The sequence below is a fragment of the Rutidosis leptorrhynchoides genome, chromosome 3 (genome assembly GCF_046630445.1).
Source record: "Rutidosis leptorrhynchoides isolate AG116_Rl617_1_P2 chromosome 3, CSIRO_AGI_Rlap_v1, whole genome shotgun sequence".
Taxonomy (NCBI): domain Eukaryota; kingdom Viridiplantae; phylum Streptophyta; class Magnoliopsida; order Asterales; family Asteraceae; genus Rutidosis; species Rutidosis leptorrhynchoides.
Genome location: NC_092335.1, coordinates 562,058,097 through 562,068,214, shown reverse-complemented (window position 1 = coordinate 562,068,214; position 10,118 = coordinate 562,058,097).

Below are 10,118 nucleotides of genomic sequence, written 5' to 3'. Positions count from 1 at the left end.
CTATGAATAAACTCCTAGAAAAGGATGCTCCATTCATCTTTTCAGATGAATGTATCAAATCTTTTAATATTCTTAAAGAGAAACTCAATAATGCGCCGATCATGATAACACCAAATTGGAATCTACCATTTGAACTAATGTGCGATGCAAGTGATTTTGCAATGGGAGCCGTTTTAGGACAAAGGATTGAAAAATGATTTCAACCTATATATTATGCTAGTAAGACGTTACAAGAAGCACAAACGAACTATACAACTACTGAAAAAGAACTCCTTGCTATTGTCTTTGCTTTTGACAAATTTCGTTCATATCTCGTTCTAGCAAAAACGGTGGTCTATACCAACCATTCTGCTCTTAGATACCTATTTTTGAAACAAGATGCTAAACCAAGATTAATTCGTTGGATCTTACTCTTACAAGAGTTTGATATTGAAATCCGAGATAAAAGAGGAGCAGAAAATCTCGCCGCTGATCATCTTTCTCGTCTTGAAAATCCCGAATTAGAAGTTCTAAATGAATCGGCCATACAAGACAACTTTCCTGATGAATATCTATTGAAGATAGATTATAAAGAAATTCCATGGTTTGCAGACTATGCAAACTATTTAGTATGTGGATTCCTTGAAAAAGGATTATCGTACCAAAGACGAAAGAAATTCTTCAGTGATATAAAACACTATTTTTGGGAAGATCCACATCTGTTTAAAAGTTGTCCTGATGGAATAATACGCCGATGTGTATTTGGAGATGAAGCTAGTAAAATATTAAACCATTGTCACACAGGACCAACAGGAGGGCATTATGGGCCTCAACTAACAGCAAGAAAAGTTTATGATGCTGGATTCTATTGGCCTACAATTTACAAAGACGCACACCTTCTTTGCAAATTCTGTGATGCTTGTCAAAGAGCCGGAAAAATAAGTCAACGTGATGAAATGCCACAAAATGTCATACAAGTATGTGAAGTATTTGACATTTGGGGTATTGACTTTATGGGTCCATTTCCAAAATCTCATAATAATCTATATATACTCGTAGCCATTGATTATGTATCTAAATGGGCGGAAGCACAAGCTCTCCCAACTAACGATGCACGAGTTGTAGTCAACTTTTTAAAACGTCTTTTTGCAAGGTTTGGAACACCGAAAGCTTTAATAAGTGATCGGGGTACTCATTTCTGTAATAATCAACTTGAGAAAGTTCTTAAAAGATATGGAGTAACTCTTAAAATCTCCACCGCATATCATCCACAAACAAGTGGACAAGTTGAAAATACAAACTGAGCTTTAAAACGTATTCTAGAGAAAACCGTAGGATCAAATCCGAAGAAATGGTCCATTAAATTGGAGGATGCACTCTGGGCTTTTAGAACAGCCTATAAAACTCCAATTGGAGCCACACCTTTTAGACTTGTTTATGGAAAAGCATGTCATCTTCCAGTAGAAATTGAACACAAAGCATTTTGGGCTTTGAAGACATGTAATCTTGATTTACATGAAGCCGGACGTCTACGATTAAGTCAACTAAACGAATTAGAAGAATTAAGACATGAAGCATACGAAAATTCGTTAATCTATAAAGAAAGAACGAAGAAATGGCATGATAAAAGAATCAGAAGTTCAAAAGAATTTAAAGAAGGAGACAGAGTTCTTCTTTTCAATTCACGATTCAAGCTATTTCCTGGAAAATTGAAATCAAGATGGTCTGGACCATTCATAGTTAAAAGAGTTTTCCCATAAGGAACGATAGATTAATAAATTCAAATGGGATTGAATTTAAAGTTAATGGTCACAGAGTTAAACAATACATAGATAGTCCGATGGAAATCGATAACGAAGTTAATCACAATTTCGACACCACAGCTAACTAAGTATGGGGAGAATCAAGTCTTTAAAGGATAATATGTATTTCTGTTAGAGTTAGATTGTCTGTTTTCATGTAGTTCTCGAAAATGGAACCCGAATGGTCTTTCCCTAGCAGACCCTAAAGAACTAGTCTTCTCCCCCCATTCTGAATTTTTATTTTTTTTAAGAAATGAAGACTGCCTGTGAACTAAACCATGGTCTAATGCTACACGCTTTGATCACTAAACGTAATAATGACACACTACCGAGTGAAATAGTATCAGTAATCAGAGAAAGATTGGACGGAGTTAGAAAAGAATCCAGATGCGAAGATAATAAGTTACAATTTGGTAAAGGAAAATCAAAATCCGCAGCGAAAAGAAGAGCACGACACCTAGAAAGATGTCACAAATGCGGAAAATGGTCACATGGAGGTAAATGTTCAAATAATCAAACCTATTCAAATATCGAATTTGTTACTTTATGCAGAGACGGACCGTTCGTATGTTTAGAAGAAAAAACACTGAATGCTCGAGGTTACGCCTATGTAGCCATGGAAAACCAATTAAACCGACTATCTTATGAATGGGATAGATCATATAACTAAGAAATCTATTTCACAGGTAAGTCTGTACAGTCTTTATTTTTATTATTTTTATTTTTAACCTTTTGATAATAAACGCTAATTTGTTCGCTATAAAATATTAAATTGGTATTGAATAAAATTAGGTTTGGCGACCGAAATTATTGATATCATTCAAAAATTTATTACATCACTACGAAATTTAACGTTTATTCTTAAGGTATAAATATCTTTAATCAATCAACCCAAAATATTTCAAAAATTCGTCATGAGTTAAATTAGGTCTTGGAACCGAAATTACTTTACCGAAAAGAGGGGCGCATATTTTTGATAATATTTGATTGATTAAAGTGGGATAAAAAGCCAAAAAGATTTTTACTTTTATTTTTACCATGTTTTTAAAATTAATATATAAATCTTAAATTAATATTGTAAACTTTGTAAAAACAATATATTTAAAATTGTAAATATTTGAAAAATTGATATAAGTTTGGTGTGAATTTATAATATGAATTTTTAAATTAAGTTTGGTGTGAATTTTTAATTTTTAAAATATGAATTTTTAATTTTATGCATTTCAAATTTTAAGTTTGGTGTGAATTTTTAATATTAATTTTGAATTTTATATTTAAATTGTGTGAATTTAAAAACAAATATTTACTTTATCTCATTAAGTTAAAAATATGATTTTTAAAATTCGTCGTAAGTTGAAGACTAGGTCGTTGAACCGAAATTGCTTTACCCAAGGGAGGGACGAGAACTTTTATTATTATTATTTTTAATCTTATTGAATTAAAGTATGCCAAAAACATTAAAAAACCCAAAAATCTTAGCTTTTAAAAAATCGCTACAAAAAGACAAATTTTTAAATTTTGTCGAAGAACGGACTAGGACATCGATCCGAAACGACCTCGTCCTAAATAACAAGGGAAACAAAATTTTAAAATTAATTACTTAATTGTTTTAATTATTATAAGATATAAAAAAAATATATATAACAAACTCCGCGACTCGCGGAGTTTGAAGGTTTAAACCCCGCGACTCGCGGGAGGACTAAAATACAGAAAAAATAAAATCGAGCAAGAACAGCTCAGTTGCACACCACACACGAAAAATACTGCGAAATACTGCCGAAAATACCCCCAAAATCACAATTTTTAACCGTTAATCATCAAATCTTTTACTAAAATCATGCTGAGAAGGATGCTATCAAGGAATTACTCAAGAAAAACGGTAAATTTCTACACCTAAACACCATTTAATCCGAAAATTAGTGTTCTTGAGCAATTTTTTCCCCAATTTGATTTTGATGCGTTTTAGAGTAATTATGCTTAAATTGTTTATGTATTATGCTTGTATAACCTAGATTGATGCTATTTAACATGATTAGAAGCCTTAAACTTCAAATTTTGAGTAATCTAGGGTTTGTGTTCTTGAGCAAATTTGGGGCTTTTTGATATACACAGGTTATGGCCGATTTTTGTCATGAATTGTTGCTAAATTAAGTAGTGTAACATGTTTAGGTAGTTAAATGATCCAAACTTTGAGCCTAAACATGATTTTGAGAATTAAAGTGGACTTTTTCAAGTCTAAAATTCATGAACTTGATTTTTGAGAGATAATGCCATTTGAAACTTGTTTAATTGCTAGTAATGATTATTTTGACATGTTATTTGAGTTGAATACTTATGAACTTGGCGAACATTTTCGTATATGCTTATTTGAAAAAGTGTAGATTTGATAAAAATGTGAAAATGAGCTTAAGTTTGATATAAATTGATCATGTCATTGTAATTATTTTGATTGATGATTTTGCTGACACTAATGCATATTTGGATGCACAAAAATTGTGTTTGATGTGTTTTGCAGACTGAAAGGGGTGAATCTTCATCCCAAGCTCGCAATGCTCCTGCTGAGAATGCGGAACAACAGGAGGTGGATAACTACTACAAGCAAGATATACCTCATCCAGTCATGACATTTTTTGATATGCACTTGGAAGATTTGCACCCGAACCTGAGATTTGACAGACTTTGGATAGATTATCTAAAATACCAAAGGGGTTTGCATACTCTTCATTCTAAAGTTGTTGAGGTACCTAGGGTCATCGAATGGAGACCATTAGAAGCTGTAGAATTGGCCGGGCCAATTAGGGAATTACTTGCACAGAGGTATGGTAATTCTACTTTTAACGACTGGGTACGTTTATTCACCATGCGTAGACCTGTATATAAAGTATGGTGTGAAGAATTTTTGTGTAGTATAGAATTAAATGATCGGGTAGCTAGTTTAACCGATCGATCTTTTATTAGATTTTTGTTAGGAGGTTCGATGCGCCACATGTCTTTACTAGACATGGCTCAGGCTTTACGTATATATACGCCTGAGAAGTTAGCATCTGCCGATTGTAGAGGGTTGATACTAAATGGTAGAAAGATAGATGAAAATTTTGATACACATGGTGTATGGAGTCAAATGACAAGCCATCACCGATTCAAAGGGGGAAATTACTCTTATTTGGATATAGATAGAGCTGAATTAAGAGTGATTCATAGGTTTTTAGCTAATTCAATTACACAAAGAGGTATGAACAAGGAAAAGGTAAATGAACAGGATTTGTTTTACCATATGTGTATTCGAGACCCACAAAGCGCTGTAAGTATACTTTATTGGGTGGGTTATTATTTATCAGCTATGGTTAGGGGGATGAGACCGCATAGCATAATAGGAGGTGGTATTTTTATTACTTTGATTGCTGAATATCTCGGTGTGGATATAAGTCGGGGGGGATTATTAGTCGAAGAACCAGAACCCCGCGATACTATAGGTTTAAATGTATACCATGGTGCGAAAGTTTTGAAGAGGCGAAATAACGCCGCAGTACAATACCATGGTAGACATCCACAGGTTGAGAGAAACCAACAGCAAGGTAATGTAGGAGGGGGAAATGAAATGCAAGAAATGCAAAGGTTTATAGCTTCACAGGAGTACGAAAATGCTAGACAGAGAGCATTTGAAGATTGGCAAGTTCATCAAAACCAAATCATAGCTCATTGCCAACATATAGGTAGAAACTATATTCCTACTCCAAAACCCATATTCCCTCACTGGTCTATAGAGATGCAACCACCGTATCCTACGTATAACCCAGCCGAAGCATTCTATAGCACCTATGGTTATGCTTGGAACCCCTATTGGTATCAGTATCATCCCTAGTCTACTTAGTTTTATTTATTTTGTAATTTGTAATGTTGATACGTTTAATACTTATGTTAATATTGTAATAGTTTTTATAATTTTCTAACTTTTATTCTTAGATTTTAATAATTTTTGAATGTGGGGTAATATACCAAACTTCAAAAATATGTATATATGTTTGCAGTTTATCTTATGTACACAACAGGGTAAAACAACGTATTTTCAAAGACTGGCATTAAGTTCAGCAAAAGCAACTAATTTTGACGACAAGATGAAAAATATATGTGAAATAACAACAAGACGGAATGAACAAATGATGCGCACCATTTATCATTCAGCAAACAAATGCCAATATATTTGGAAACTTTGGTAAAATTTAATCATTTTCACACAAATCACCCTCAATAATTTAAATTGTTACTGATTTCTTGCAAATGAGGGCATTGCAAGATCTTAAGTGTGGGAAGGGGTTAAATTCTTTCGGATTTTAAAATTTTTATCTTAAACACTGGGTTACCATTAAAAATACTAGTAAAGCAGTAGTTGTATTAGAATCTAGTGCTCTCTGATAATAAAGAATAGCCCTAGTCTTATATACTGACTACCCAATTCTAGTAAAAATTTTCAAAATTTTCAATTAAATGAACTCAAAATCATGTTTATACATATTTATGAACGATAAAACTAGGTTTTAACACCGAAATTATTGTAACCTTGGAAAGGACATAAATTGAGAAACAAACCAAAATGTTAAAATTCATTTAAAATGGAATAGAGGACAATAAAAAGGAAAATAAAAGCCAAGTGTGGGAAAATTCTCCAAGTTATTCAAAACATATATCACATATTTTTGTACAAATAATTGAAAATACTTTTGCTTTGGACTAAACTAAAAAGTTTTACCTGATTTGCTGTAAGAAAGATGGATCTACACGATGAATCAATTCTATCATTAAAAGGAAGTAAAGTCTTCCAAAAAAGACACGCGCTTCTTGATTTAGGTCAAGAAGTTGTCGTCCAGACCAGCTGTAGGTTGACGAAAAATCTAGAAAAGCCATCACTAAAATCAGCAGGAAATCCACGGACCTCAGCATTAAACAGGGTCGCCAAGTGGTCAGATTTATCCTAACCATGAGAAGGATTTATCTCGTAAAATGGGGGGCACCATGCAAATTAGCTGGATAAGACTAATGAATCAGATCCCCAGAAAGGATAATCTATAGGAATAGATCCAAGAGACGGAGTATCACGATACAAAAGTGAGTGTATAAATTTATATTTAGCGGGGCCTAAATCTTACTAATCCTTATAAGTAAGGGAAGTATGACCTAGAGTCGTATTTTTGAGATATCAGTAGAATCGAACCTATATTTAAGCCTAAGATAGTTAAGACGGAGTAGTGATTACCTATATGGGATTTTCTAATTTATAAGACAGATAAAGTAAATGCGAAAAAATTCGTAATTCGGATAAGGTTAAAGTGAGTGCATACTATGACTTCATCAGTTATTCTGCCGAGATTATGGAATGCTGGCTCATGAATAGGTAGAGGCCTTGTATTCATTACACTGGACCTAAATGCCCCTGTCATAAGACATGTCACTGGGTACTGCGTTAGACTTGAAGATTCTGAATAGACAGCAACGTCCCTTACCCCCGAGGCCCGTGCAGTCTGACTACATGCATACATGTTCAGACAGCTCATCCAATTGAGCGACTCGGTTGGGTGGTGTATTAACATTTCACAATGGTCTAAACTTTCTTAAGAATAATAGAATACATGGTTTACCATATCCGAGAGACGTGATGTGTTTCAATGCTTTCGTTAATGATTGGTTTTAAAAGATAGTTAGGCCCTTAAAAAGAGTTCAACCATAAACAACACCATGGCCAAGTCAAGCTGACTTCCATGAACACGTTCGGTTATCCTAACGGTCTAATCCTTTATGTCTCTAAATAAACAGTTCCTTAATTAACTAAGAATCCCTCAAGCTGGGTGCAATGCTTGAGACCACGTTATGGTGCAGTGTACTGGTCAACACTAACCGGGTTCCATGGCCTTACTTAGCAGAGGTACAGCTTACAACAACCGCTGTGCTTCAGTGTGCACGTACGAATTTTATATGCTTGGAGACTACACTAGCATGGTCTGGGACCGAAAACGTACCAAGGGTGTAGTCAGATGTTTCACTACGAAAGAGTCCTCAGTCGGAATCCAAAGCTTGATAGACTTACTACAACCGATGTGCCTCAGTCAATCTTATGTTGTATCCAATAGACTTCTCTTACCAAGGGGTGACACAGATAGTGTACTCTGAATCGGGGTTCGCGACTTCCCAATAATAGAGCCTATAACTACGTTCTATTAGTTGGAAAAGTGATTGATTTTAAAGCATAATCGGAAAGCATTTCAACAGCATACACAAACCATAATATTATTTCGGAATTATAACTGCTTACATCATTGCATAAACTAAAGATAACTACTCGCTAATCATGGCAACAATATCACATAACATAATGATAGAAGACATTATATAAAGATAAGGGATAGAAGTACCAGTAGATTAAACGAGTTCTGAATACAAAAGTTGTTGGAATTTGACAAACCTTTAAAATAACATGTTCTACATTTTAACAAGTTCATAAACCCATTTTATGAAGATAAAGTGAGCGGAAGCATGCAAGTACCATGTTACAAGTTAACCATTTTAAAAGACAAATTCCATAATAGATCAAGTCATGAAGATATGCTTACAAATAACAAGTGGGATTAGAAGTATTACCTCCTCAAGCAAGTTGAGGGTTAATCAAGAGGATGAAGAAAAGGATGATGAAATGAAGCTTCAAAAGTATGAAACCTCAAGTTGTAATACCCAAAGCTTATCACCAACACCTTGTACTTTAGTTAGGATTTGATTAACACTTGAAAATAGCTTGAAAAATTAACTCAAGAACCCTCTCTTCACCCCCAAAAGTTTCGGCCAGCATGCAGAAAATGGAGAGATTTTTCAAGATTTGAAATGTGTATGTATGTGTAATGTGCCCAAAAGAAGTCTAGGAACATACATATGGAAGTGGGATTCAAGTGACCACTCAAAAGAGTCTAGGGGAAGCAAACTACTACTTCCAAGGCCACCCATAATTTTATTAAATAAAATTAATAAAATTAGATTATATAAAATGTATTATATAATACTTCCATTTTAATTTGTTATGTGTACATTACTATATATAAAACCTATTTATATATAAATGTAACATAACTTATTAATTATTTAGCCTATAAATAATTAATTCCTTATCATATAAATTAATCCATAATTTATATATACACATATCAAGTGATATTATTTTAGAAACCATTTTCTAAAATCCAAGTGTCACGTATTCTAATCAACGATCCAATCGTTAAGATCAAATACGAATAAGGTGTCGGTAAGCTTGTTATTGGGTATGACCCGACTTGGATCATAACACACTAGCCACATTAATTTAATATGTCTCTCGGGCATACGAAAACCTTCAATCTCCCACTTGCACGAGAAACATAAGAAATTAATGCAAGTGATGGATACCACCTAACGACCGTCCATCACCCCCAATATGTTATGACTTAGTACCATTCAATAACATCATCCCTTTCGAGTTCCCTCTCGATTATGAATAGGTGAATCTTTCAATATATCCTTTTGTCCTAGATGTCATGTTAAATCCAAGAGACATAGAATGATCACTCTCTTATAGATTTAACTTAATCAGGCCTTAGACATCCGACTCTCAACGAATAAGAGGGACAAATTCCATCTTGACTACATACGTCCTAGACACTACACTTCGTACCATACCTGAAGCCTCCCTTATGTACTACCATATTTCAGAATAGCGAAGGAAAGAATCAAGGCACAATATTCGGTGAATGTCTGAACCCAATATGTGTCTCAGGTCAGAGGATATAATGATATTCTCCTTTACTCAAGATTACATGTGATCAACCACAAAGGCTCCATATAGTAAATCTTGAGAGCGGGTCTTCCAATATTTGTGTCCCACAAATATCTATGAACCTTGGTTGCAACCTTGCCCCACATTCACCATTTGAATGTTAACCAATCCAAGTTCATAATAGTCTAGACCTTACACTTGTTCCCACAAATGTGATCAACTACGGAATTTAGAATAATAGTTTATTCATGGATAAAATATGCAAAATTGGAACATAACTTAAAATTAAATTAATACCATAATTATATTAATGAGTTTGAACTAATTCGTTCCGATACAATACATAAAATAGATCATTTCCCATCACTAGAATATCGAAGCCCTAATGCACAAACATGTCCCTCATGTTTTGGCCCATGTAAAAGCTTCGTGAGTGGATCCGCAACATTATGATCTGTGTGAACTTTGTGAATACATATCTTTCCCTTTTCAACCTCATCCCTAATGTAGTTGAATCTCCGCTCAATGTGACGAGTCTTTTGATGAGC